We start from the raw sequence: 13,614 nt of genomic DNA on the forward strand, positions 1-13,614 counted from the left end.
TAAAAATAAGATTAGGGATTTTTGTAGGACTTGAGATAAATTCCCTAGTTAACTTCAATGGGTTGGTGATCAGAACATATGATTACTTCTCACTCACTATTTTTTGTTTTTCCAAAATAAATAGGTACAAAAAAGGTTGAATTTTTACCATTCTGCAGACCTATCATCACAGTTTCTATAGCCACGCTCAATACAAATAATATATGCATGTTTTCTTAGTTCCCTATTGTTCTTTATGTTCATAAGGATCCATGGAGCATGTCAAAAGAATAATACATCTCTTACCAAGGGGAATCTTGGGGACAAAGATGAAGTGCTAAATACAGCAAACATGAAAAAACTGGGTTCAACATTATGAGTTGTAGAATCCCATAGAAACTATTCAATATCTATCCAAATTTGATCCTTATGCTAGATATGGTTACTACCTACAAAATGCATGTAGTTGTCACAAGAAACTAACAATATTGAAAAGGCTATACTTGATATACTAGAATGTTTCGTTTTCTTATATAATCGAAAAAATCAACCATCGTTGTGTACTATGAAAAATAGGGTATTAGGTGCCCCAGAACTCAAGGAATATTAGCTTTATGTTACAATATGCGACATAGAAAATAAAAAATGCATTTGGATATCATGAAATACACCAAAAAAATCATAGAAGAGCTAAAATTGGCTAAAAAACAGGATTTGACAATTTTTGTAATTTGGTCATAACTCACAACTTTAATATTTATTTCTCCCTAGAAGCATCATGACATATTGAGGACTACTAAAGATAGTTCTCTAGCATTATACACCTCACAAAAATGAATTCTAGAGTGGTAAAGTTGCAAAAAGTTGAAAAAAGCCAAAAACAACACCCGTTTTTCACACAGTTTTGGTTGTGAAATGTTGTGCAAGGACAAGGTTAAAGATGGAATTGATATTCAAAAAAATGTCGAGTTTTTTTCAGCTCACGAGACAACTTTCTAGATAGATAGCACCTCAAAATACATTTTGAAACTCTTGACATAATTCAAGGAAAATGGTCACTTTTAACAGGACATAAAAGTGTCCCATTACCAACCTAGTGTTAAGACATCGCTAACACACACATCATATAATGAAATCTTTCTTCTTCCCCCTTCAATAGCCGACCAGCTAGCATAAATGCTCTCAGACAAGTTAATACTTGGAATTTTTGCCTGCTCCCATGGACTTTTATTAGCCTATCCACAAAATTGTAGTTAAGTAATTGAACATGGTGTTTCTTGGATCACAAAGAAATAAAATATAAAGTCACATTCTTGTTGATGTTTCCCCAATGCTCAATTCGTTGTTCCCACCATTTAAACCATCGTTGAAGCGCCTCTAAGTTCTCTTTTGGAACATGAATCAACCACCAATCTTTGGTATGCCTTGCGTTAATTGTAGCCTCTTCCAGTTGTTGAGAGTCTCCATGCTTCAACATTCCAATGTGCTCATTTTGCTTTGGTGCAGGCACAAATTTTCTTGTGTACTTTTGCAAGATCTGCTCCCAATGGAAAAGGCAAGAGTGCTCTCTACCTTCCATAATATTACGCGGGCCTCCATTGTACACTATCCTTATTGTCAACCAGTTTGCCCCTGCCTCATCTGACATGAGCCCTGCAAAATCAGGCGGTTCTTGCCCACAATGAGCCATGGTAGCATTCAATCTTTCCCAAAACAATACTTGAGACTCGTCATCCTCCTCTTTTGCTTCACAAATTGCAATAACCTGCAATGCTCGCTATTCTGGATAAATATGATGCAAATGTTAGGACAAACCTTTTGAAGGATAAATATTTCATATTTCCAATTAGAAACAAACTTACCCTGGATCATACACGGAACATGACATTGTTTCCCATCCATCTATCCTATGTGTATGATTAAAGTGAACCCAAGCATTCCTCAAGTCACCTTGCCCAGTTCGTCTCATTCGGTTTACTAGGTCCACACCTAATGCAGGACCTTTTGTAGACATCTTGAAAAGGTAACATTTTTCTCTTCCATTGCATTGTGTTGGGAATCTACTTCCATGGAAAAAGGGAAACATACAATGTCGTTGCAACTGCAAAATAATGTCATATCCTTCACCCATCTGAATAGATTGCTTCGCCTTTTCTTTGGTTATTAGACCTTTAAATCTACATGCAATATCCATATTAATGTGAATGACATAACATACCAAAAAAGAAACATAAGACACATGAATCCATGCATACCCGTTGTTTTGCACTAGTGGCATCATCTCCTCTAGAAAACCAAGTAAATCTTGATCAGTTGTGACTTCTTTATCCTCTCTCGTTAAAGATTCAAACAACATTTGTTGAGCTACTAGCATTTGTATTTTTTGTGGTCCACCTTTCTCTATTTTAAAAACCATGGTAACCAAGTTCTGCACTTTTGCTATATTGGCTCTTAATGTGCCTGGTTGAACACTATGATCATGATTACCAATATGAAGTACCATTCGAGTCATACTCTCATCCAAAGGGAAAACATAATAGATCATAGACTTGTATACATCAATGCATGTCATGGTTTTTTTGGCAATAGTGACAGTAACTTTTTGATTTACCCTCACCGACGACGACAGGATATCCCTTGCTTACCTGCCTATCCAAGTGACCATGAAAACAGCTGTCATTGAACTTCTTCTCATTCATGTAAATGGACAAGAGAGGCGGTGACATTGTAGATTCCCAAGGCAATAACTTAGCCTCACTATACAAGCTATTGTCATATTTGTTTGGGATGGGCGTGTCCAGAGATGACTATTGTGTTTTTGCTCCATCCCTTCCATTCTCTTCATTTTCCCAAAAGTTGCAGGAAACTCAAAACACAAACAACCATTATAGGTGGTGGATAGTTCAGCTACGTGTAGAGGATTGCCACACATCTTTAACAGCTTCTTAAGTAGAGGTTCCCCTTCTCCATTTTGTATCCAATGAACAATTGACATAGATGGCACTCCAGTCAGTCCAGAGGCAGAAGGGCTGAGAGGGAAGAACGCAAGGCCAGGAGTTCTTGGACCACACATGGGGATGAAGGAGCTAAAGGCAGTAAAGGTAGTCGCCATAGTAGAAAAGCCAGGGAGGAGACAAAAATTGAGACTAAAGAAGAAATTGACTAGGATGCAGACACAGACCATTACAAGAAATCTTCAAGAAGGAGTCAAGTTCCTAAGGTGAGAAGTGGCAGAAACGATGCTGATCGACATGATTACACCTCTTCATTGATTTTTTTTTTCCAATGTTCAAAGGGGGGAAGAAAGATGACACGAATGTTCATATCCAAGCCTTTGAACAGTATGCTGAGTTGAAGAATATTGATGAAGATGGTGACTCGGGGGAATACTTTCCTCAAACATTAAAAGAGGCAGCAAGAAAATGGTACTACCATTACCCAGCTTGCCAACTCAGATCATATAACAAACTACTCAAAGCTTTCCGACTGGAATATTCAGATAACAGAGGAGATGAGGATATCCTCTATGAACTAGATAAGATAAAGCAAAGGAAATTATCAGTCAGAAGCTATGTTGAGGAAATCAAGGAGCTGACTAGGCAGCTCTGCAGGAACCACCATCAGATAAGCAATTGCGAGCATGGTTTTTAAATGGTTTCCGCAGTAAGAAGCTTAGGGAATAGGAGGTGCCTGCACCAACAAAGAAATTTAATGATTTGGTGCAACGAGCCCTGAAGCTGGAGCAACATGCTAAGAAGGAGGTCCAGTAGTAGCAGTACTTCTACTGAGAATTATGATTCCAGTAAGACCTCCAGTAGTTCTGAAAGTAGCTCAGATGAGAAGAGCAAAGACAAGACTAAGAAGGGGTCTTGGTCTAGAAAGATTGATGAGATGGCCCGGAAGATTGTTGAAATCAGCTAGACCAGACAACCAATAAGAAGAGTGGAAACTTGGTGTTCAAAGTGTAAATCCAAAGATCGTGTTTCCAATGATTGTCCACAATGTACTTACCGCAAAGCGGCTTACGGCCATCTATGGAACAACTGTGGCATTCACATTCATCATTTCAAGAAGGGAAAAGATCTGTCTGTGGTGGCATTTACCAATTTTGAACCAGTAAGAGTGGAGACTACTAGTGTACCCCAAGAAGAGAAATCAGGTATCAGTGGTGCTGGTACAGGGCGTGGCAGGTACCAAGGGGGTACTGGCCGAGGCCGGGGCCGGGGTCGTGGTAATTTTCAGAGTCGAAGTCTGAATTTCTATACTTGTGGTAAGTATGGCTACTTCGCGGCTCAGTGTCCAAAAACACCTGTTATTATTGCGGCTACTGAGGCAAAGGCCCCAGAGCGAGTTCCTGTACGAGCAGTTTTACAGGTAGCAAAGGGGTGGTTATTGAGGAAATCTCAGATAACCTAGCAAAACCAGTCAATCCTGAAAGTAGCAAATGGGCTCAGGAGAGGGAGGTGTGGAAAGCCAAGGGTAAAGAAAAGGTGGTTGATGAATGGCAGGAGCAGAGAGAATTGGCGGCCAGAATCACAAAGGATTTAGCCAAGAAGCTGCCAGGGGTCATTCAAAAGATACCAGTCCAATCTTCTGAGAAAGCACAACCAGATCAGTCAAGGTTTGGAAAACCTGAGACCATGTTGGCTGCAGTTTAGAGACTGATGGAAGAGCTAGGAACTGATAAGGGAGCTGAAAAACACTAGAACAAAGGAGTGGTATAGTGAAAATACTACCAATTCTTCAAGTTCTGATAGCAATTCTGATCATGAGAGGGAGGGAATTCATGTCAAGATTTGTGACAGAATTCAGAAACTCACGGTGGAGCTAGAGGAAATTAGAAAAACTTTGCTTGAAGCAGCAAATTTCATCAGACAATGAAGGAAGGCTGATGCGGAAGCCAGAACGGTTGACTTGGCTGCTGTCAAAGATGATGAAGTGCCGATGATCCAGGTAAATTATAAAGTTAGGAAACAGTGGGAGCCACTATCTGGCGTCATACTGGATGGAGGAGCAGGAGTAAACATCCTGGGGGCACATCTTCAGCAAAGGATGGGAATTACAAATCTATAACCTGCACCTTTCAAAGTTCAAATGGCAGACCATCGAGTAGTGCAGGAAAATGGTATGATAGAGAGTATGCAGATGAGAGTGGGCAAGGAAAAGTTCAAAACTAGCTTCCTAGTATTAGATGTGCAAGGCACGTCTTGGATGCTATTGGGGCGCCCATGGCCGCGAACGGCACAGGCTGATCACGACTATGCTAATCAGACTCTGACAATACAAGGTGCCAGTAGTACCAGAATTCAAATTCAGATGAACAACACTAGGAGCTAGAGAACAGAGCTGACACCCGAAGAGCTTTGCAAGAAGTATAAGGTGAAGAAAATTGAGAGAATGTTGGGCAGCAATTAATATTTTTCCATTGATCGAGATATATCACAATGCAGTGTTATTGGACAAAGATCAGGCTGAAAAGCAAAAGAAGCAATTTCCAGACTAGTTCACTGAGCAGAACTTTGGAGAACGGCCAGTTCAGTTAACTGGAAGGCCAGAAGAACGAGTTGATTCAAGTGCACCAATGGATTCTGAACAAATACACTCTGAAGAAGTTACTGAAAATCAGAATAGCAGTTCAGAGCTCAAGGGACTGTCTTCGGATTACGTTGAGGAATCAACCAAGAGAGAAGGCGGAGGGCCTAACTGACTACTGTCAGATGATCAAGAAATAGAGGAATGGAACTTAGGTTCTGAGGAAAATCCCAGATTGATCAAAGTCAACAAACATCTGAATCCTAAGATGAAAGAGAATGCCCGATATATGTTCCACCAGTACAAGGATGTGTTCGCATGGGAACATACTGATCTTAAAGGAGTAGATCCAAAGGTATGTCAACATTGAATACCATTGAAACCAGATGCCATACCAGTACGGCTGCAATGATACCGAATGAGTCCAAATTACGCTAAGAAGGTCAAGGAAGAGATTAATAGCCTTCTAAAGGCTGGGCTCATTACTGAAGTAGCTAGTAGTGACTGGTTGTTCCCTATTGTGGTGGTACCCAAGAAGAATGGAAAGCTTAGAGTGTGTGTGGATTATAGGAAGCTGAACGCTCAAACAATTAAGTATCCCTTTCCATTACCCTTCACGGATATGTTGCTTGATGAAATTGCAGGATATGAGATATATAGCTTTATGGATGGTTATAGTGGCTATAACCAATTACAGATTTCTCCTGAAGACAGGAGTAAAACCACTTTTGTTACTGAGTGGGAAGCATTTATGTATCTAGTGATGCCATTTGGTCTTTGCAACGCACCAGCCACTTTTCAACAATGTATGATGGAAATATTTAGTGAATTTCTTCACCAATTCCTTGCCATATTTATGGATGATTTCACTATATATTCAACAGAGGAGAAGCATTTACTTTTTCTTGAAATGGTTTTTCATCAATGTCAGGAAAAGTGGATCTGTTTGAATCCATTCAAATCTGTTTTCTTAGTCTGTAAAGGATAGCTACTGGGACATGTAGTGTCCAGGAATGGTATAGAAATGGCCAATGACAAGATCCGGTGTGTCCAACAGGCCAAGGCGCCTCAGAATGTGTCAGAGTTAAGCTCCTTCTTGGGATATATCAATTTTTATAGAAGATTTGTGCACAAGTTTGCTTCCTAGGCATTACCTTTGTATGAACTTACAAAGAAGACTAGCAAGGTCAGTTGGATTGATGAATGTGAGGAGAGTTTTCATAATTTAAAGAATGCTATTATCAATAAGCCAGTCCTTCGATAACCAAATTGGGATGTCATTTTTCATGTACATGTCGATGCTTTAGGACTGGCGATGGGAGCAATACTGGCTGAGCCAGAAGGAAGAACTGATTATCAAGTGTACTTTGCCAGTCTCGCAGGTTCACTTAGGTTGAACAAGGGTATACGACTATTGAAAGAGAAGCCTTAGGGATGGTTTTCATTGCTACTAAATTAAGGTACTATTTGCTGGGCAAGCTATTTCATTTTTATGTGGATCATCATGCCTTAATAATTTTTATTAATAAAGTCATTATTCAAGGCAGACTGATACGCTGGATGATGTTCCTGATGGAATTTGAATTTCGTATTTTCCATAAGCCCGGAAAAAACCATTGTGGTGTTGATTTCCTGTCCAAGAGTACGGATGGCTACTCTGAGGTGTCTTTAAGAGACAAGCCAGTGGATGAAGAACTATTTCAGTTAACAGCTGAAGAATCAACTGATCCAAAATTGTATGAGGTATATCAGTTTCTTTCTAAGGGAGAATTCCTAGATAATTGGACTCAGAATCAGAAGAAGGCTGTGATTATTAAGAGTCTAAGTTCACTATCATTCGCGGATCACTTTACAGATTGGGAGTTGATGGGGTTCTTCGCAGATGTGTGCCTATGGAGGGACGAATGCAAGTTATTTCAGAGGCACATAATGGGGATTCTGGGAGACATTTTCTATTGATATCACTTCCAAAAAGATTTTGCAGGCTGGCTTGTGGTGGCAGACTTTAATATCTGATGTCAGAAGCTTTTGTAAAACTGGTGATATATGCCAAAGAATGGGCAGACCCACGGCATCAGATATGACTCCTCTAACACCGGTTCAACCACTGGGTGTTTTTATGAAATGGGGTCTAGATTTTATGGGTCCCTTCAAGAGAATTACTCCAAGGAAGAATAGGTATACATTGATGGCCACTTGTTATGTGACCAAATGGGTAGAAGCTGAGGCTCTTCCCGACAACACAACAAAACTTTTTGCTATGTTTCTATTTGAAAATATTGTTTGTCGATACGGATGTCCTGTGGAGATTGAGTCCAGCCAGGGTATGCACTTTATCAATGACACTATGGACATTCTCATAATTATGCTTTCAGTAAAGCATCAAGAATCAACACCATATTATCCTAGATGCAATGGGAAAGCCAAAAGCAGTAACAAGACTGTCAAGACTATTCTCACTAAGATTGTGCAGAAAGAGCCAGACCAGTGGGATTTGAAACTTCAAACTGCTCTCTTGGCATATCGAACAGCTTATAAGGTCAGTACGGGATTGAGACCATTTAGAATGGTGTATGGCACTGAAGCTATTGTGCCTATGGAATTTGTCATACCCAGTCTCAGGATGGCAGTCGAGTATGGGTTAGATTTTAATCACAATCTGAAATAGAGACTAGAGGAGTTAACACGGTTGGATGACTACCTTCTATTTCTTCAGATTCACCATCAAGCTCCAATACTTCCACACACGCTTCGCCATCTGCAGGTCTCATATCATCTAGCTTTGTTGTTGTGTCCTTTGTGCAATTTATCTCCAAGCTCTCGCTGCCAGATACATAAACACACTCTATGGTATGCAATAATAGATATTTGGTTGACAAAGAACGATCAATCAACTAGTGTTCGTTGCCTTCATGGTCACAATGCGGAGTCATAAAAAGCTCAAATGAACTATCTTCTTCTTGAATAATTGCATTTAGTCCGTAAAAAACAAATGAAGGAGGTAACAAACTTTGAAGATAGTGAGAGCTTAGCAATATGTTACCATTGTGCAATGGAATATCAAGTGTGACAGTGTCACCAGCAATGTGCCAAGCGAGCAACACAGAGCTTGGAGCACTCATGAGAGCTATGGAGTAACACATTGTAGCTATGGAGCACCAAAGAGCTATGGAGCAACATAGAGCTTTGGAGCTAAGAGAGGAACAAAAATGAATGCCAGTTCACATAATGCAATAAGTGGGAAGATCTCACAGAATAAAATGAGTGATTGTGTGACATGAATAAAAAGAAATGGACATTAATTGTATAGTCGTCAGCACAGAGAGAGAATGATTCACTAAATTGTTTTCTCCTTTTTATTTGAGAACTTTATGGAGCATATATTTTTTTCATTAATTTTTAATTGTTTAAGAGTGCTTACGTGCAAACACACACACACACACACAAACACAAAAAATAGTTCACGACGGTAGGGTCACCTTGTGGGTTTTAAAAAAGTTTTTGTTTAATCTAGGAATTTTTTTATTCATTTTGAGATTAGTCGTAAAAAAGATATTGTTTTAACTTGGGCTTCTTACTAGCTCTTAATAGATTTTTTAATGGGGTAATTTTAAAAAAACCTTGTAATTCATGAAAATTTCCAAAATACCCTTGTATCTATTTTGGTTGGATATTTCAAGATTTGTAAATATTTATTCTTTTTCTACAATTGAGAACCATTCTTGAGTGCTTAGCATGTTTTTTCATTTTTTGAACGTCCTTAATCTCTTGCAGAGGCCTTTGTGATATAGGTGGAGAGGTACTTTTTGAAAAATTTTAAGCTCAAATGAAAAATACTCTAGCAAATTTTTTTGGTTATTTGTACTTGAAAATTTAGTTTTAAATTCATATTTGTTTACTTTTAGCCTATAGCTGTGCGTAAATTTTGTCTTGGACAAGCATATTTGGACCATGTTGCATTTCAAAAGAACGAAAAGAAAGTACCAATTGCAAAAGCACGAAACTCGAAGCTAGCAAAAAATATATCCCCGTTGTCCAATAGCCAGTTTTTGCAATCTCAAAAAGTGCTAATTTTTTTTACTGTAGAGGGTTTCTCCGTCTTCCTCATGGCCGCAACAACCTCCTGAGAATTTGTAGCAAAGGGGTATGTGTGGAGGGGAAAAGACCGTGGGCACCCTCCCTAGCCGTAAAAATGCCCTAAGGCCAAAGCCCTTGGGTGCCTTCTGTATGAAATAGAAGAGGACGATGGCAGATTTCTGCAGGGGAATACCGCGAGGGAGAAGGGGAGATGAAGAGATTGCGGGTGTTGCTCCCTAGGCCACGAGCACATGATGAAAAACTATCAACGGTCCTTTGTGACCCCAGCAAGCCCAACTCTATTTCATTTTTCCATGGCCCACAACCTCAACCCTTGACCTTGTCCTCTGTTAAGCGGCCATGCCCGCCTCCAATCTCTTCGGCCCTCCTTGTTTGCATGAGCATGCAAGAAGAAAGTGGGTGGCTCCACACTCTAATACCAGTGTGAAGCCCCTGGTGGGATTGCCTTGGAATGGTCCTACCAACCTCCCTTTATATAGCCCCCTTGGCCTCATTCCCTATCCACACTAGATGTCGGCCCCTTGGGCTTGGTCCTTGACCACCGGGGTTTATGCCCTTGGCATGACATATGTGCTCAAAAGAAACATGAAACAAATATGAACAAAACAATGAATATAAATCTTGTAATAGAAACGGAACAACACTTTGAAAGTAGTGAGAAAATCAAAGAATGAAATGCTTTTGGCTATCTCACCCACAACTTTGTTTTCCTCTCAAGAATAGAACTAGCGAGTCTCCGACTTCTAGATTCTACCAAGCACTAAACCCCGTGTTTAGGTGCTTCACTGCTAGTGTAAATGGAATGGTAAGACTAATCTCTAGAAAGCAAAACTCAACGTAAGCACTAGGTCAGTCACCATCTAAGGATCATTCCCTGAAAACGATGCCAATGCTAGCAAATCTCCGCAATCGGATGTCTATATAGCATGGCTATCTGGCACTAACATAATAAGTCAATACTCAGGGAAGTGACTTGGATAGGGTACGGAGACTCTTTGAGGTTGCCAGTCCTCAAGAAGTGAACCTAACAAAAAAATACATCAACTCAACAAGAAAATCACCACTCCAAGATCAAAAAATTTGCCTATGTCTTGTCTCATCGCTCTAGGTCATCACGCCATTTTGTTGAGTAAACGAACTTGGATCATCACAAAACTTAAATGGAAGCTTCATTAGGCCTAAAGAGACAAGTCTATAAAGTTTTGTAGAATTGTGACAAGGTACATGAATCACGATCCATTATGACGCAAGTAGCATAGCAAAAGTGCAATAGAACAACCCAAACATGTCTAATAACACTCTTCCATGGTCAAAACATAAAAAAACAATGATTTAAGTACTCAAATCTAAAGATTAGTCTTGTAGATGCGTAGTCGCAAACCAAAATGGAATTTGCAATGCTTACACTTAATTTAAGAGAGAAGAAAGAGGAACATAATGCAAGTTTTGGAGTTGAAATCAGATTACCCACTCATCAAAAAAGTTAATTACAAGTTGGAGCTGCCTGACCACTTGAGCGTACATACACAAAGCTCCTTTCTTCTCCAAAGGATAAGCCCTCCGTTTCACATTAAGGTTATTGTCTTTTATACCTAGGGCTTTGTAAATGGCTAGTGGGCTCACATGCACCTTTGTAGATATCATGACATAATTACAACTCAGAGAATCGACCTGCTACTCTAGGATCAGCTTTACACATAGTGTAGCTAAACTAGCTCAAAAAAATAATAGAGTACAAATGTGGTGTCCGGCTAGGTGGGCGCCCGTGTGCTATAATGGCCAAACAATAGGCAACCCTCAAGCCAAGTTCAAACTTGGCCTTTGACATTACTCCCCCTTGGGGAAGTGCTTTCATCCTTGAAAACAAAAGTGGAAATTTCTTCTTAAGAACACTAATGTTTTCCCAAGTGTCACCTTCCTTAGGTCTGCCTTTCCACTTGACTAATGCTTGTCAATGTACATGATGACACGTATGTAGATCATGGTAGTCATGTATACGCTCAAGTTCATGCGGCTAAGTTGGAGGTTCAATGAGATCAACCATAATATGCTAGTCAATAAAATTGCCGTCCTTATGCAAGCGTTTACGTAAATGACTTACATGAAATACCGGATGAATACGAAAGTGTGCAGGTAATGAGAGTTTGTAGGCCATATCACCAGCTCACTTGATTATCTTAAAAGACCCACAATATCTCGCAGAGAATTTAGGTGTTGGCCTAGTCTTCAGCCTTTTTGAATGTTGTGGAACATGTAAAAATACATCTTTCTCTTCTGTGAAGGTAACTTGCCGATGTTTCTCATCAACTTACTTTTCATACCGATCGTGTGCTTGTCAAACATTTTGATGAGCTAGTCTCAACATTTCCATGTGGTCTTGGAGAAAATCCTTGACCTACTAGAACTTTTTAGTTGCCAACCCCACCGTAACTGGTGACCTAGGTTGAATATGTGACCTAAACATGAAGGGATTAAACCTTGTCGCATCATGGTTTTCCTCATCGTAAGAAAACTCCAATTAGAGATATAATCTTTCTAAGGGGGAAGGAACTCTAGGTGAGCATGATGCAGAAGTGTGTCTTGAAGAGATGGAGGATTATTTTGTTGCTGCCATTGATAACCCAGGAGAAAGACAACAATATGCTGTCATTCAAACACCTGCAAATCGCCAAGGTGAAAAATTTGAGCTTCTTATTGATTGTGGTAGTACTCATTCTTTCTTGTCACCTAAATGTTTAAGGAGGTTAGGACTTAATCAACACCCTACAAGAAATATGAGAGTTGAACTAGCCAATGGAAAGGAGGTGTTATCTCAGTACACTGTAGAAAAAATAGATTTCAAATTGGGAGAAAACTCCACTTCTGCTACTTTTCAACATTACCCATATGAATCTATGATGGAATTCTTGGAATGGATCAGTTATCCAGTCATAATAGAAATATCCATTGTGCCCAAGAAGGAAGTGTGTTACCTTTGTGGATAAGCAAGGTCAGGAAGTCACTATTCAAGGCCATAATGGATGACCAAAAGCTTACTTAGTCAAAGCTAATCATTTTTTGAAAGGGTTACGCAAGGAACAACAAATTTTTGTAGTCAAACTAAACAAAATAGAAAAATCTTCTTTAAACCTTGAAACAATGTGGCTAGAAGAATTTTCAAATGTTTTCCCCACAGAACTTTTTGAACTACCACCACCTAGGGAGGTAGACCATGAAATAAAAAAAATTCCAGGTAGTGAACCAGTCTCAAGGGCGTCATACAAGATGTCACTTCCAGAGGCTATAGAGCTCAAGGAGTAGCTCAAGCAGTTGATTGAGCAAGGGTTTATCCTACCTAGTACGTCTCCATGGGGTGCACCTGTTCTTTTCCAAAAGAAAAAGGATATATCTCTCCAACTTTGCATAGATTATAGGGGCTTAAGTCGGGTTACCATCAAGAATAAATATCCAATTCCTCGTATTGACGAGATGCTAGACACACTACATGGAGCCAAAATTTTCACAAAGATTGATCTTCGATCAGACTATCATCAAATTTGAATCCAGGAGGCTGATATCTCCAAAACAGCTTTCAACACTCGTTATGGTTATTACAAATTTACAGTGATGGCTTTTGGACTTACGAATGCTCCTGCAACTTTCAATCATCTGATGCACGATATCTTTAGAGAATTCTTGGTTCCTAGTATTCTTTGACAATATCTTAATTTATTCCAAATCAGAGGAAAAGCATTAAGGACATGTTAGGAAAGTGTTAGAGCTTTTACGCCAAAATAAGCTGTATGCAAAGAAAAGAAAATATACCTTCTTTACCCCTAAGGTCTGTTACTTAGGGTTTATCATTTCACATGAAGGAGTCTCTGTTGACCCTGACAAACTCAAGGATATTGTGGAATGGCCTCAACCCACTTCACAAACCGAAGTCAGAGGGTTCTTAGGTATCACAGGGTGGTACATGATCTTTGTAAAGGACTATGCTCTTAAAGCTGCACCACTAACCCACTT

Source organism: Adiantum capillus-veneris, chromosome 18 (assembly GCF_014529385.1).
Source record: "Adiantum capillus-veneris isolate H3 chromosome 18, ASM1452938v2, whole genome shotgun sequence".
Lineage (NCBI taxonomy): Eukaryota > Viridiplantae > Streptophyta > Polypodiopsida > Polypodiales > Pteridaceae > Adiantum > Adiantum capillus-veneris.